Source organism: Heterocephalus glaber, unplaced genomic scaffold (genome assembly GCF_053883595.1).
Source record: "Heterocephalus glaber isolate CG9 unplaced genomic scaffold, H.glaber_assembly_v1.0 deba00000347, whole genome shotgun sequence".
Lineage (NCBI taxonomy): Eukaryota > Metazoa > Chordata > Mammalia > Rodentia > Bathyergidae > Heterocephalus > Heterocephalus glaber.
Window position 1 is genome coordinate 30,110,290 of NW_028258143.1, and position 14,902 is coordinate 30,125,191.

The 14,902-nt window shown below is 41.8% G+C and overlaps 1 pseudogene; it reads right to left on the reverse strand.

Annotated features, from left to right (window-relative positions):
* Positions 1-872: 872 nt before the first annotated feature.
* On the reverse strand, positions 873-6,247 carry LOC101725078 (dnaJ homolog subfamily B member 6 pseudogene; annotated as a pseudogene).
* Between the last annotated feature and the right edge of the window lie 8,655 nt (positions 6,248-14,902).

Genomic DNA, 14,902 nt, shown 5'->3' on the forward strand with positions numbered 1-14,902 from the left:
ACATAAAATTGTATGCCTTTATGGGGTACCATGTGATGTTTTGATGTAAGTAAGAATCATGAAATGTCCAAGTAAGGGTGAGCACATCTGTTTCCTCGAACATCATTTCTTTGTGGTGATCTATCTAATTTCAGAAGATTTTTGTCCCCCTTTTAAGAGCCCCCTACCCCTGTCCTCTCTTCCCCCAGCCTCCAACAACAACCAGTCTATTTTCTTTCTTTTTTTTCTGGAAAGAATGCACCAAACACATTTACATTTATTTTCCTTTCTTTTTTAAGCAAGTGAGAAAGACCCAGTTTACCAGCTTTTATAAATCCAACCTTAACATTACACATTTAAACAATTGTCAAAACTTTACTAAGTTGCCAGCATCCATGCACAATTAGAAAACATCCTTAAATTTGTATTGAACCAGAAATGTATTACCATTAATGCATTAGTATCTTTCATTACTAAATACTGAAAAAATGGAAATTATTTTTGTGGAAGATTTGTCCTGGTAATGTTAACTTCATAGCAGGTGGACACTACTTGGCTCACATTTCAAACACAATGGAAAGCAGATCCATGCTGATGTTAGAGTACAGTCTTGTTCTAGCCTACTCAAGAGTCAAGGTTTACCTTGGATCATGTTTAATAAAAAAGCAAATTGCATACAGAGATTACAACAATTTTGAAGACAAAAAAATAGTCCTACTGTATATCCCAACAGTAAACTCAAAAGTCTATGACAAAGAGGAGCTCCAATGAGCTGTTTATAAATACTTTAGATTAGGTACAGTTGTACTGAAAGTTGATTTTGTTTGAAATCTTCAAAAAAAAATAGTTCCTATTAATCCCCAAATGGTTCTTGTTATAGTTTAACATTTCTGTTAAATGTGTGTGCCGAATGACTTGTTATCCAAGCACAGCAGCTTCTTCTTACTAATGTATCGGTAAGGACTTCAACTGTTCATCTTCTTCAGCTTCTTCTCTCTCTTGACCATTTTCCACAGTGATTTTTCTACCATTAACAATTTTAGTAGAAGTCGATATGAATTTGAAGTTTCCCATCCCACTGCCACCAAATGATGTGGACGAAAATGAAGCAAGGCCCCCATGACCTGCGGACCTGAATGAAATAAATCCTGTGTCAAACGAAGAAGGAAATCCACTTCAAATGATGGAAATCCACCGAAAGAAAAAGGAGCCCACACCGCAGGTTCTGCTTCCTTGGGGACCCCTTTGGTTTTCATATGGGTCTTCAAAGACGTCTAATGGAAATGGGTCCCTTCCACCAAAAAAAAAGTCCCTGAAAACATCATCTGGGTTCCAGAATGTGATGCCAAACTCAGTATCAAAGTGACTTGCACCCCCTCCCACACACACATCATTTAATCCTTCTTTGCTGTATTTGTCATAGATGTCCCATTATTTAGCATCTGGTAACAGCTCATACACCTCAGCCACTTTTTTGAATTTTTGCTCTGCTTCTTCTTTATTCTTAGGATTTTTATCTGAATGTCACTTTAGTGCCAGTTTCTGATATGCCTTCTTTTGTTTTTTTTTGTACTGGGGATCTAACTCAGGACCTTGTGCTTTGAGGCAGGTGGCGGAACCACTGAGCTAAATCCCGAGCCCTGATATGCTTTCTTGTTGTTCTTGATGTCTTGTACTGCATGCCTAAAACTCCTCAGTGATCACCAAATTTTAACAGCAAGTCTGAGGACCCAGACTCCCCATGCCAGCGAGGGAGGGAGGTAGGGGTGGTGGCCATCCTGTCTCCCACCTGCTACTCAAGCTTTCCTTTTCCTAATCCATTTTCTGTATGCACAGATTTGCCTATTGCAAACACTTTGTACAGGTGGAATCACACAATGATTTTGTGTGACATTTTCCTTGGGTTATCATAATATTTTCAAAGTGTATTCATATTGTATGCATCAGTGAAGAATATTTTTTTCTTTTTGTGGCTGAATAATATACCACTATTTAGATATGTGGTATTTTACTTATCCATTCATAATTTGATGGATATTTCAGTTGTTTCCACTTTTGACTGTTATGAATCCTGCTACTGTAAATATCTGTATACAAGTTTTTGTGCAGAAATACACTCTCATTTCTCTTGGGCTTATACCTAGGAGTAGAATTGTTGGACCAAAGAGTTGTGACATGTTTTACATTTTCAGGATCTGCAAAACCATTTCGTTTTTGGTATCAGGGATCAAACTCAGGACCTTGCTGTTGCAAGGCAGGTGCTGGAACCACTGAGCTAAATCCCCAGCCCTGCAAAACCATTTTTAAAACAGCCATACCATTCTGTGTTCCCACCCACAGTGTATAAAGCTTCCAGTTCTCCCATCCTCAATAACACTTGTCCTAGTGGTGGATATGAAGCGCTATCTCATTATGGCTTTGATTTCCCTAATGACTAATGGCAACCAACACCTTTTCATGTGCTTATCAACCACTTGAAATGAATGTCTATTCAAATATCTTCCCTACTTCAATAGAGATTTTTCTCCTGTCATTGTTGAACTGTGAAAGTTATCTATTCTTGGACGGTAGATTCTTGTCAGAAAGTATTTTGAAAATATTTTCTTTCATTCTGTGGGTTATCTTTGAAATTTATTGATGGTGTCTTTTAAAGTATTTTATTTGGGCAATGTCTAATTTATATATTTTTTATTTTGCCGCTTATGTATTGGTGTCATATGTAGCACAGCCTTATCCAGGTTCATGAGGATTAACCTCTGTATTTCCTTTTAACGGCTGTATAATTTTAGCTCTTGTTAATGTCTATTCTCCAGTTAGAGTTAATTTTTGCTTGTAGTATGAGGTTGGGCTATAACTTTATTCTTTTGAATGTGCACATTTATTGTTCCAGCATCATTTGTTGAGAAATTTTGCTTTCTTCCATCAATTCGTCTTGGTACAGTTGTCAAAAATCAGAGGTCATAGATGTAAGTGTTCATATCTGAACTCAACTTGATCCAATTTATCTTTGTGTCTCTCTTTACACCAGCACCACACTGTCTTGATTATTGTCATTCTGTCATGAGTTTTGGAATAGGACAATGCAAGTCCCCCAAATGTGGTATTCTCTCTAAGATTATTTTTGCTATTCTGGGTTCCTGAATTTCTATACAAATTTTAGGATCAGCTTGTCAATATCTTAAAAGAAAGCCATCTGAGATTCTGATATGGATTGTGGTGAATTTGTAGATTAGTTTGGAGAGAATATACTGCCATCTTAACAATATTAAGTGCTTCAATCTATTTAGGCCTTTATTTTTATCAACAATGTTTTTAGTTGTCAGTATACAAGTGTTGCACTTCTCTTATCAAATTTATTTCTATTGTCTTCTTTCTGATGCTGGGTGGCCAACTTTTAAGAAAAGAAAGTACTACAAAATGATTCTCAGAATTCAAAATTTAAAAGAAGGGAGGGACTCTTTTCTGTTCTTATCGTTGGGGTTCATAATGCAGACCAGCCATAATTTGGACTCTGAGATTGAGGTTGTTCACACCCCATCCTGCCCTTAGCACTCTCCATCCCAGTCACCAGCATCTTCTCCTGTATAGTTCAGCACCTCACTCTCCAGCCAGGAGACAAGGAACTCACTCACACTACAAGGTGAGTGATACGAGTAACTGTTGCATTTTCTAAAGAACATTTTAATTCTGTTCCTTCAATGTATGGAGTGTCTTAAGTACCTTGTCTGTGCCAGCCACTACTACAGGAGCTGATGACACAATAAATGATTCCTAGATAGCCCCTGCCCTCAGGGAGTGCACCAGGGTGAGGTGGGGTGGTATATACAGGAAGGAAAGGGATTTGATAGGAGTGCACAGAAGTATCTGGAGCCCCAAAACGGAAGTTTCCAGGCTGCCCTGGGTTGCCTCTTGAAGGTTAAGAACAAGGGCAGGCACAGGGAGGGCAGTTCATGCCAGTGTGGAGACTGGGGTAGAGAGGCAGGACTAAGAAGTCAAGTTCAGTGCAAAGAGGACTGGGCACTGGGTACAAGGGAAAGCAGAGAAGTGGCCCCCTCATACTGTCCTGCCTCCTTTCTGATAGAGTGCCTGCGCGATCTCTCAAAACTCATCCAGGGGTGAGAGAACTGACCGATTGTGCATATTGCAATATAAAAAAAATGTATAAAAGGTCTCATTAGATGGGCTTTAAATTTTTCAAAATTTATTTGGTACATTTAATAATGCATATAAAGACTACCAATAAATATACATGTACCTACTACTTGCTTAAGAAATAAAACATTGCAGGCTGGGAATTTAGCTCAGTGGTTCTGCTGCTTGCCTCACAAGCACAAGGACCCAAGTTCGATCCCCAGTACAAAAAACAAAAAAAAATTCCCTCATATACCTTTTTCCAATGCTTATACCTCCCTATGCCCAGAAGCAACTATTGTCCAGAATCTGGTGTTTATTATTAATCCCATGCATCTCTTCATCTTTTTACTTGATACAGATTAATTCCTAAACAATATATAGTATATGTAGCTTGTAACCTTGATATTTCACTCACGGAATCATTCTTCAAGTGTTTGTGTACAACCTACTTCTTAGCTTTAAGTGTCTGCCATTCATCCCCACTGTTAGCCACCCTTCTGGTGCATATATTTCCCTGCTGTCATGTCCCACTGTTAGAATGTCCCTTCCCCAATTTCTGGGCCTTTCATTAGTTTCTAACATTTTGCTCTTCCAAGTGGTACAATGAATAATCTTGGATGTATTTCGCACAGCAGACACTTTTCCCAGAGAAGAGACTTCCAAGTAATATTTTAATATGATCTGCGTGGTGGGGAGGTTGTGTTGTAACCCAGTACCCAAATAATTACAACAAATTACCAATAAGATAGGTTTGCTCTAACTACCTGCAGTCCAGTATTGATATTAGTTACAGATGCTTCTCAATTTATGATAGCATTATGTCCCAATAGAGCCATCATAAGTTGAAAATATCACAAGTCAAAAATGACTTAGTTAGTGCACCTGACCTATGGAACACCTTAGCTTAGCAACATGGCACATCATAGAGAGTTTCCCCTCATGGCTGTGTTGCTGATTAGAATCTGTGGCTCATACAGCCAGAGTGAGAATCACACTGCATATCACTAGGCCAGGAAAAGGTCAAAATTCAAAAATTTCCAGAGTTTCAGCAAAAATTTAAAAAGATTTCAAGTTTGAAGTGCAATTTCTCCTGAATATATATTGCTTTTTCACCACCATTAAGTGAAAGCTTTCTTATTCTGTTCTGTTTTGTTTTTAAATGTGGGCCACAACCCCCTGAGCCAGGTCCATGGCTCCCCAAGGTTCTCACCACCCGTGGAATGCACTACGCTTCCCTTACTGTGCCTGGCCAAGGACTGCAGGGCTGGAGAGAGGCCTATGTTCCACTTCACTCCATGTCAAGCTGAGCTGCTCTCAGCAATGATGTGCATTTTCTCCAAAAGGAGAGTTAAGTTGTGAAAAGGAACTCATATTTGCAGAATTTGGTGGGCAAAGATACAACTTTCTTGCTCTAAAAGCAGAGGAGTTTGGTGACTGTTTTGGTCACTTTCATCAATAAGACCCAATACTCACCCACAATTTTTAAAAAAGAGGTTTATTTTGGCTCACAGCAGGTCTTCCCAGGCTGACCGTATGAGCAGTATATCCAGAGGATGACACAGAGCCACCAGAGCCAGAGCATTGCTTCCCAGAAGAGCTTCCATCTCCGCAGCACACACCTACCTGGCTTTGCAGGGTTCAGGGTAAGGTAGTTTCCCCAAGTGCCTAGTAGAACACCCTGCCCAGCCTGGGGCCGGCTGGGGCCAGCTTAACAGAGTGAAGGGACAGGACGCCCTTTCCCCGCCAGATTTGGCTGGCTGGCCTTTTGCTCAGATAACCACTGATCCTCCCACAACTCCAAAGGGAAGGGTTAGGACCCCTGGTATCATGTAACCACTGACAAGACCTCAAAACCCAGGGACACCCACCCCAGTGCACCCATGATCACCTGTGCTGTATGCAGGCCTTGCATTCTCTTCCAGGGAGCTGTGTGGGGAAGCAGCAAGTGGCCATATGAACCAGACGGGGAGATGGCCCCTTGCTGCCTCTTACCAGCATCTCCAGCCATGGCAGGCCCTCTTCCTGTGGTCAAGTCTGCCCTCTTAGAAAACGCCACCAGGTTTTTTAAATGATATGCTCTGTCCCAGAAGAAAGGCTGCTTTCTCCTCCTGGCGGTGGAGGCTGGGCAGGCCATCTCTCCAGGACGCAGCATTATGTCTTCCCTTGACACAGAGCTGGCCTGAAGCATTGCTGGTGGCCAAGGAAATCTCTGCCCCAACTCCACCAAGGACAGGATGTGGATCTGTGCAAATCCACTTTTGCAGGGTTAGAAACTCAGACCTTTGATGATAAACTGCACTCACCATGTGTGAAGTCAGAGCACTGAAACTGCCACCTCTATGTACAGGGGCAGGAACTCGTGCCGCAGCAGCCGGTTGCTTTCCAGAAATAAGGCCTCTCTCGTGGGCTTTTTAATCTGATTTAGGGCTGGAATCTGTTTTCCCGCGCAAGGACTGAGTGTACACCTTCCAAGAAGGCGCCTGCCTGCCGGTCCCAAAACATGCTCACCCCCTGCCGGACCGGCGCAGTATCGCCGCGGCTGCAGGCTGCGGGCTCCCGGTTTCTAAAGCAGCACAGGCCCTTCCGTGACCAAGCTTGTCTCAACCCTTCGCACCGCCCGCGAATCTCAGGGGCGCAGGCTCCCTAGATTCGTGGCGCACAGCCCAGCCCTGTGCTGTCACGACAGAAAAAATAAGGGAACCGTCGCGGCCCTGAAAGACACCCGCTATTCCTCCGAGAGCCACAAGAGGGAGCTGTGGCCCAGCAGATGGGAAGATGTCCTGGCCAGGGAGGGCAGAGAGGGGCGGTGCCCGGGGGCTTAGGCCAGTTCCCGCTTTGTCGCAGTGACTCGCCCCGCTCTCCCCTCCCGAGGGGTTGCGACGGCTCTGCTGGGTGGAGCAGGTCCTGTAGTTCTATGGAGGACATGCCCGGCAGAGAGCCACGTTGGAATCCTGCTGTTCAGAAGAAGGTGAGAAGAAAGGACCTGTACCTCCCTGTGTGCACAGCGGTGACACAGGAAGTTGGGCTGTCCCTAGGCAGAACGGGCACTTGAGAGACCTGATGACCACACTCCTTTTTAAGTACTGGGTACAGAGGACAATAGCAAGGGCTGGTTAGATTTGTAAGTTTTTAAAAATATCTTCTGCCGTTGGATCTTTAGCAACACACATCATCCCACCACTAGAGAGACAGGGAAAGGGCACCTTTCTGTGGCCCAGGCCACCGGTTCTGAAGCAGCTGCAGTCTCAGGACTCCAAGCACCCCCCCCACACACACACACACCCAGCACTTGCTAAAGCCAAATGCACCCTTCCCACCAGCTCCACCACAGGCATCCTGAAGTGTCCTGGGCCCTCCTGGGGGCCTTCTTGGGAAAGAGATCAGCTCAGCCACACCACAAACCTCCTATCCACCCTGCCTCGTGAAACAGGGTCACAGGAATGGGAAGCTTTGCAGTGACCACTGTCTTGCTTTGCACCTTCCAGGGACAGCCTTCCACTTTAAAAAAGGACATCCTGAGCTCTCTGTCCATTCTGTCTTCCATGTGACAAGGCAGAATGAGACTCTGCAGGAGTTTTGCCTGCAGACACACTCATTTCAAGGAAAGGTGGGCCCATCTTTAGGTTCTGCCAGAGCCCACTGCTTACCACAGACCTACAAGGGCCACTGTCCCAAGGTCGCAGGGAGGCCTGTTGAACCTGGCCCTCACAGGCCCATCTGTGTTGTGAGAACAGACACATTGTGTGCCTCCTGAGAGAGACTGCACCCTCAGATCTGAGAACAATGATGGGGACTCCTTTCTGGAGAAGCCAGTAAAAGGGGAAAGAAGGGCTGGGTGCTGGTACTGCTGGGCAGAGAGGACACTGTGTGCAGAACGTAGGCAGCAAGGACATGCGAGTTTCCAAAGCTAAGTGAGGCTGAGCACCAATGCATCCTAAAAGGACCCTGATGGAGGGAATGACCCTTGGTGGTGGTGGCAGGGGGAGACACAGCAAGGCTCAGAGCTGAGGAGAAGCAAGAGATCAGCCTAAAGATGTGGGGTCAGCTTAGGGAAGGTACAGAGGGGTGGTCACTGTATATTTCCAGAGAAGACCACAGATGCCCCTACCTAACCCTCATCCCACCCTGGGGTCAGGGCCACTGTAAGAGATGACTCTGGGCATCCAACAGAGAACCCCTGGCATCTGCCAAAGAGAAAGGCCTGGACCTTCCATGCCATTCATGCCATGGCATGCACCTCATCTCAGGTGCACTGGCCTGGCTTAGCTAGCCCTGGAGAGCACCAGAGCATAGACCTCCCTTCCCTGCCTGGCCTGGCAGGTGAGGGCAAAGAGCTTTGACCAGACAATGGGACACATTCCTATTTTACTTAAACAGACTTCACTTCCTTGTGTGATGACCTTTTACAACTTTTATCAAATTTATCAACATGCAGGAAAGCTGAGTAAGTACCAGGACACTGCCCCTCTTCCTTTTAAGGAGGTGAAAGACTATCACATATCACACTAAAAAACCAGAAAACACTGCTGAAAGAAACTTCAGAAGACCTGAATAATGGGATCATCCGTGTTTATGGACTGGAAGATTTATATTGTTAAAATGACACCACTACCCCAAAATGATTTTTTTTTTTCTGAGACAGTGTCTCACTAAATTGCTAAATTGCCCAGACTGGGTTCAAACCCTCCATTCTCCTGCCTCAGCTTCTCACAGTGATTTTTAGTTTCAAAACAATCTGTTTCAAAATTCCAACAGCCTTCCCCCTCTAAGAAATGGCAAATTGAACCCTGAAATACATATTAAAATTTCAAAGGCCCTAAATAGTCAAAACCCCCTTGACAAGGAGAACAAAGAGGACTTTGGGATATATTCCCAATTTCAAAACTTACTACAGAACTTCCACAATTAAGATATCATGATACTGTCAGAAGACAGACATACATTCTAATGGAACTGAATTGAGAGTCCAACTGACTGTCATACCCTTGGCCAACTGACTTTCAACAAGGGATGAAGTTCACTCAGTGAGGAAAGAATGGTCTTTCAATAGATAGTACTGAGACAACTGGATTTTCATAGGCAGATGAAACTCAAAATGGATTATTGATATAAAAATGGAACCTAAACCCACAAAACTCTTGGAAGAAAAAGCATGGAATGAATCTCTGACCTTGAGTTGGTAATGTTTTCTTAAATGACAGTAAAAGTGTGAGCAACCTAGAGAAAATAGAAAAGTGGACTTCATCAAAATTGAAAACTTCCATGCATCACGAAAGTTAAAAGCTGGAATAATGGAAGAAAAATATTTATAAATTGTGTATCTGATAATGAGTTTAATATGCATATTATATTTAAAACTGTTAAACTCAACAACAAAAAGACAAACAATCCAATTTAAAGGGGGCAAAGGACTTAAATAGGCCTTTTTCCAAAAAAAAGATATAGACATAAACAACAAGCATCTGAAAGCACACTCAAAGTCATGAGTCACTGGGGAAATGCACATCAAAATCACAACGAGGTACCACTTCAACCTGACTGAGACGGTGATATTTTTAAAAGGAAAATAAATGTTGGCATGGATGTGGAGAAATTGGAACTGTAATACATTGCTAATGGGAATGCAAAATGGTGAACCTCTATGGAAAACACAGAATTACAATATAACCCATTAATGGCACTCCTAAGTATATACTCCAAAGAATTAAAAACAGGGGCTCAAACAGATACAGTACTTCTTTTTTTTTGGTACCGGGTCCTTGCGCTTGTGCAGCAGGCAGTGAAACCACTGAGCTAAATCCCCAGCCCCAGATGTAGTACTTCTATGCCAGTGTTCATTGCAGTATTATTCACAATAGCCAGAAAGTGGAAAAAACCCAATGTCCATCAATATATGAAAGGATAGACAAGACACATGAGGTGTGATCAAAAATGCAGTGAATATTTAAAATTTAAAAATTGTACAGTACAAGACACATTACCATTAATCCCCCTGAAAATGCTCCCCCTCACTTAGAACACACTTATCCCACCATTCTTGCCACTTCATCAAGCAGTTCTGGAAGTCTTTTGTTGAGTGTCTTTCAGTGTGCTGTCATGGCTCCCTTGATGTCCTGAACTGATCCCAAACATTTCCGTTTTGTGGTTATTTTGACTTTAGAGAAAAGCCAGAAGTAGCATTGTACCAGATCCGATGAATAAAGTGGATGAAGATACATCATCATAATGTTTTCACGAGCCTACCTTTCCATTAGATGACACTCAGCAGCAACCTTCACCATATTTTTTATCACAGTGTGAAAAAACACTCACAAAAGAGGATTTCCAGAACTGTTTCAGAAAGTGGCAAGAACGATGCTATAAATGTGCTTGAAGGGAAGGGAAATATTTTGAGGAGGATTAACAGCAATATGTCTTTTACCACAATAAATTATTTCATTTAGATATTCATTGTTATTTTGATCACCCTATGTATGTATACTAGAATGTCATTTCACCATAAAAAGAAAGGAGATTCTGAAACATGCAACAACATGTATGAGCCTTGAAAGCACTGAAAAGAAAGAAATTGAAAAGAAACTAGATCAAGAAAATGTCTGGACAAACATCATACTAAATGGTCAAAAACTGAAAACTTTCATGCTAAAATCAGGAACAAGTCAAGGATGCCCACTTTCACCACTCCTGTTCAATATAGTTCTGGAAATATTAGCTATAGCAATTAAAAAGAGAAAGAAATAAAAGGAATAAAAATAGGAAAGGAAGAAGTTAAACTGTCATTATTTGCTGATGATATGATACTTTACATAGAAGACCCAGAAAACTCTGCCAAAAGACTTCTAGACTTAATTGACAGATTCAGTAGAGTAGCTGGATATATAGATCAACGCTCAAAAAATAATAGCCTTCTTGTACACAAATGACAGACTCACTGAAAAAGAAATTAGGGAAACAATTCCTTTCACAACAGCATCCAAAATATGAAATATCTAGGAATCAATCTAATAAAGGAAGCAAAAGATCTCTACACTGAAAACTACAGCACTCTGAAAGAAAGAGATCAAAGAGGATATAAGAAAATGGAAAGGCATCCCTTGTTCCTGGGTAGGAAGAACCAGTACAGTGAAAATGGCCATACTTCCAAAACTGCTATACAGATTTAATGTAATGCCAATTGAAATTCCAACAATACATTTCACAGAACTAGAGAAAACAATCCAAACATTCATTTGGAACCAGAAAACACCTAGAATAGCAAAAGCAATTCTAGGCAACAGAGACATGGCTGGGGGTATCACAATCCCCAACTTGAAATTATACTACAAAGCTACTGTGATAAAAACAGCATAGTACTGGCAAAGAAACAGACCCGAGGATCAGTGGAATAGATTAGATGATGCAGAAACAACTCCAGACATACTCAGCCACCTCATCTTTGACAAAGGAGCCAACCACCCTCTTTGGAGGAAAGATAACCTATTTAATAAATGGTGTTGGAAAAACTGGATTTCAATCTGCCAAAGATTAAAACTAGACCCATACCTATCACCGTGCACTAAACTAAGATTGAAGTGGATTAAAGATCTAAATATTAAAACAGAAACACTAAACTTGCTGGAAGACAAGTTAGGTAGAACTCTCAAAGACGCTGGCATCGGAAAAGACATTATGAACAAAACCTCAGTAGCACGGGAACTACCACAAAGAATCAACAACTGGGATCTCATCTTATTAAAAAGCTTCTGCACTGCAAGAGAAACCACCAACAGAGCTAAGAGACAACCTACAGTGTGGGAAAAAATTTTTAGCAGCGGTACCTCAGACAAAGGACAACCATCTAGAATATGTAAAGAACTGAAAAAAAAATCCCCTAATTTAAGGACCCAATTCAAAAATGGGCATCTGAAATGAACAATGTCTCGGACAAAGAAGTAAAAGCAAATAAACATATGAAAAAATGTTCAACATCACTGGTCATTCGAGAGATGCAGATGAAAACAACAGTGAGATTCCACCTCACCCCAGAAAGAAAGGCTGCTATTAAGAAATCAACCAGTAACAAATTTTGGTGGAGTTGTGGGGAGAAAGGAACCCTTCTCTGTTGTTGGTGGAAGTGCAGATTGGTACAACTACTGTGGAAATCAGTACTGAGATACCTCAAAGAACTAGGGCTAGAGGTCCCATTTGACCCAGCTATTCCCCTGCTGGGGATCTTCCCAAAAGATTTAAAAGAATCATACCACAGTGATATATGTGTGCCCATGTTTATAGCGGTACAGTTTGTAATAGCTAAAGCTTGGAAACAGCCCAAGTGCCCATCAACTGGAAACTGGATAAAGAACATGTGTTTTTTTTTAAAAATGGAGTACTACTCAGCCACAAAGAATGAGAAACTAGAGACATTTATAGCTAAATGGATGCACATTGAGGCCATACTCTTAAGTGTAATAAATAGGACACACATGTCTAAATACTGAATAGTTTCTCTGGTGTGAGAAACTGAAAGTGTAAATAAGGATTTAAATGATTAAAAACAATAATTGATAATTTGAAATAGGAAGAAAAGGTCCAAAGGTGTAGGGGTGGTGGGAGGGGAAGGGGAAAGGAAAGAAGGGAAAGGAAAAATTATGAGAAAAGGAAAAAATGAAAACAAAGTCTTTGTAAATAGGGAAAGGTGGAGGGGGTGAAGGGAGGACAGGGAATAGGGAAAAAATAAGAACCAAGATATATCATGTACAGGTACAAATACAGAATAATAGGGCCAGGGATTTAGCTCAGGGGTGCCGCCACCTGCCTTGAAAGCGCAAGGTCCTGAGTTCGATCTCTGGTACCAAAAAAAAAAAAAAATGATGGAAGAAGCACCCAATGAGAAATGTAAATGTATTGTATACCTAAAATGTACCAATAAAATAATTTAAGGAAAAAAAGAAGGAAAATGTCTGCACAAATATTGTATGATTTCACTTAGATGAAATCTAAAAATAGAAAACACCCAAAATAATCTTGAAAAACAAGATTGGGAAATACTGGGAGTCTGTAAATGGGCTAGGGATATATGTGAAGACCTTAATAGAACAGGGAACTTGAGTTCCTAAATTCTTATGAGAACTCTTTGTGGGCAGAAGTGTCTCCCCACTTCCAGCAAAACTAGCCTCTCATCCCCAGTGGCGGTAGCACCCACACCTGCCAGTGCCAGTCCAGTCACCTCTTCACCAGAGTGGTGTTGGTCTTTCCACCTCCATTGCAGGGAATTAGCCCCTCAGGAAATGGTAACCTCTCCCCTAAAGGAGTCACCATAGAAGAAAATGCTGATTCTCTAGACCCACCCTCTTGTCCCTCCTTGCTTCTGGACCTATAACTAGACTCAAATTGAAGCAGGCCCCTAAAAGTTAACTGCAAAGTGTAATCCATGAGGAGGTGTGCTACACTCCAGAAGAACTACATGAATTTACTAACTTACACAAGCAGAAATCCAGAGAACATGTGTGAGAGTGAACACTAAGGGTGTGGGATAATGGTGGAAGGAAAGTACAGTTGGATAGGGCCTTATTTATTCATATGAGCCTACTGAGCAGAGATTCTGCACTTAATGTTGTAGTGCAGGAGTTGGGAAGGCCTCTAGCAGTTTGGTTGTTTGGCTGAACCATGGATCAAAAGGTAGCCAACTGTGAGTAAATTGAAGATGCCCAATCTCCCTGGGTTTAATGTAGAGTAAGTAAGAGGTTCAAAGCCTAAGGGAGTTTGGAATGCTAGAATCTATTTGTCACTTAAGACCTACTAACCACATTGAGAGGGTCAATAGCACATTCTTTCACTACTACTTTTATAGATAGATTTTTGAGGGGAGCCTGAGCATCCTTAAAGATTTCTGCTATTGCTTTTCTCTATAGACAAATTATTCCTTTGTGTGAACTATAGTCACTCAGCTGAAAAACTTAAAAGAAATGGAAGTAATTCTACTTCAGGATGAAAGAGGTCAAGTGGCAGCAATCAACTGCCAAAGGTAAGGTGGTCATGGTTACCATCGTGGACAGTAGAGGCAAAGCAATGATCAGAATAGTTGGACTTTCACAGACCTATGGCATTGGTGAGTTAATGTGGTGGTCATAGAAATGAAATAGATAGGAAGCCTATCAAATTTTTAACATCCATATAAGCAGAAAACTTCCGAGTCAAAGGAACAATAATCTAACTCAAACTAATAAAATCAAAAAGTCATGGGTCCTCAATGAAGACCCAGCCTTGAGCTACTTTAGAGACACAGATAAAAGGATAAAAGGAATAAAGGGAAGTTGATGATCCTAGTGCACTACCTAAAATTTATACTGTCACTCTTTCTCCCAGCTTTCTGCAAAGAGATCTTGCACCATTTATCTGGAACTGTGCACTAGGGAAAAGGAAGTAATCAAACCTTTTGGGGATTACTGGACACTGGCTTCAAGAGGGTACTGATTCTAGGAGACCAAAACATCACTGAGGCCCAACTGTCGGAGTAGGGGCTTGTGGAGGTTAGGTAATCAGTGGAGTTTTCACCCAGGTCCACTTCACAGCTGGTCTGGCAGGTCTCTAAACATATCCTGTGTTTATTTCCCTCGTTCTAGAATGCATAGTTAGAGCAGACCTACTTAACAGCCTGCAGAACCTCCGCAACGGGTTCCTGACTTGTGGAATTGGAATATTATGGTGGAAAAGACCAAATGGAAGCCACTTGAGCTGCTTCTACCTGAGAAAATAGTAAATAAAACCAATTCTGAACCCCTGCACGAATTCCAGAGAGTAGTGCCACCAC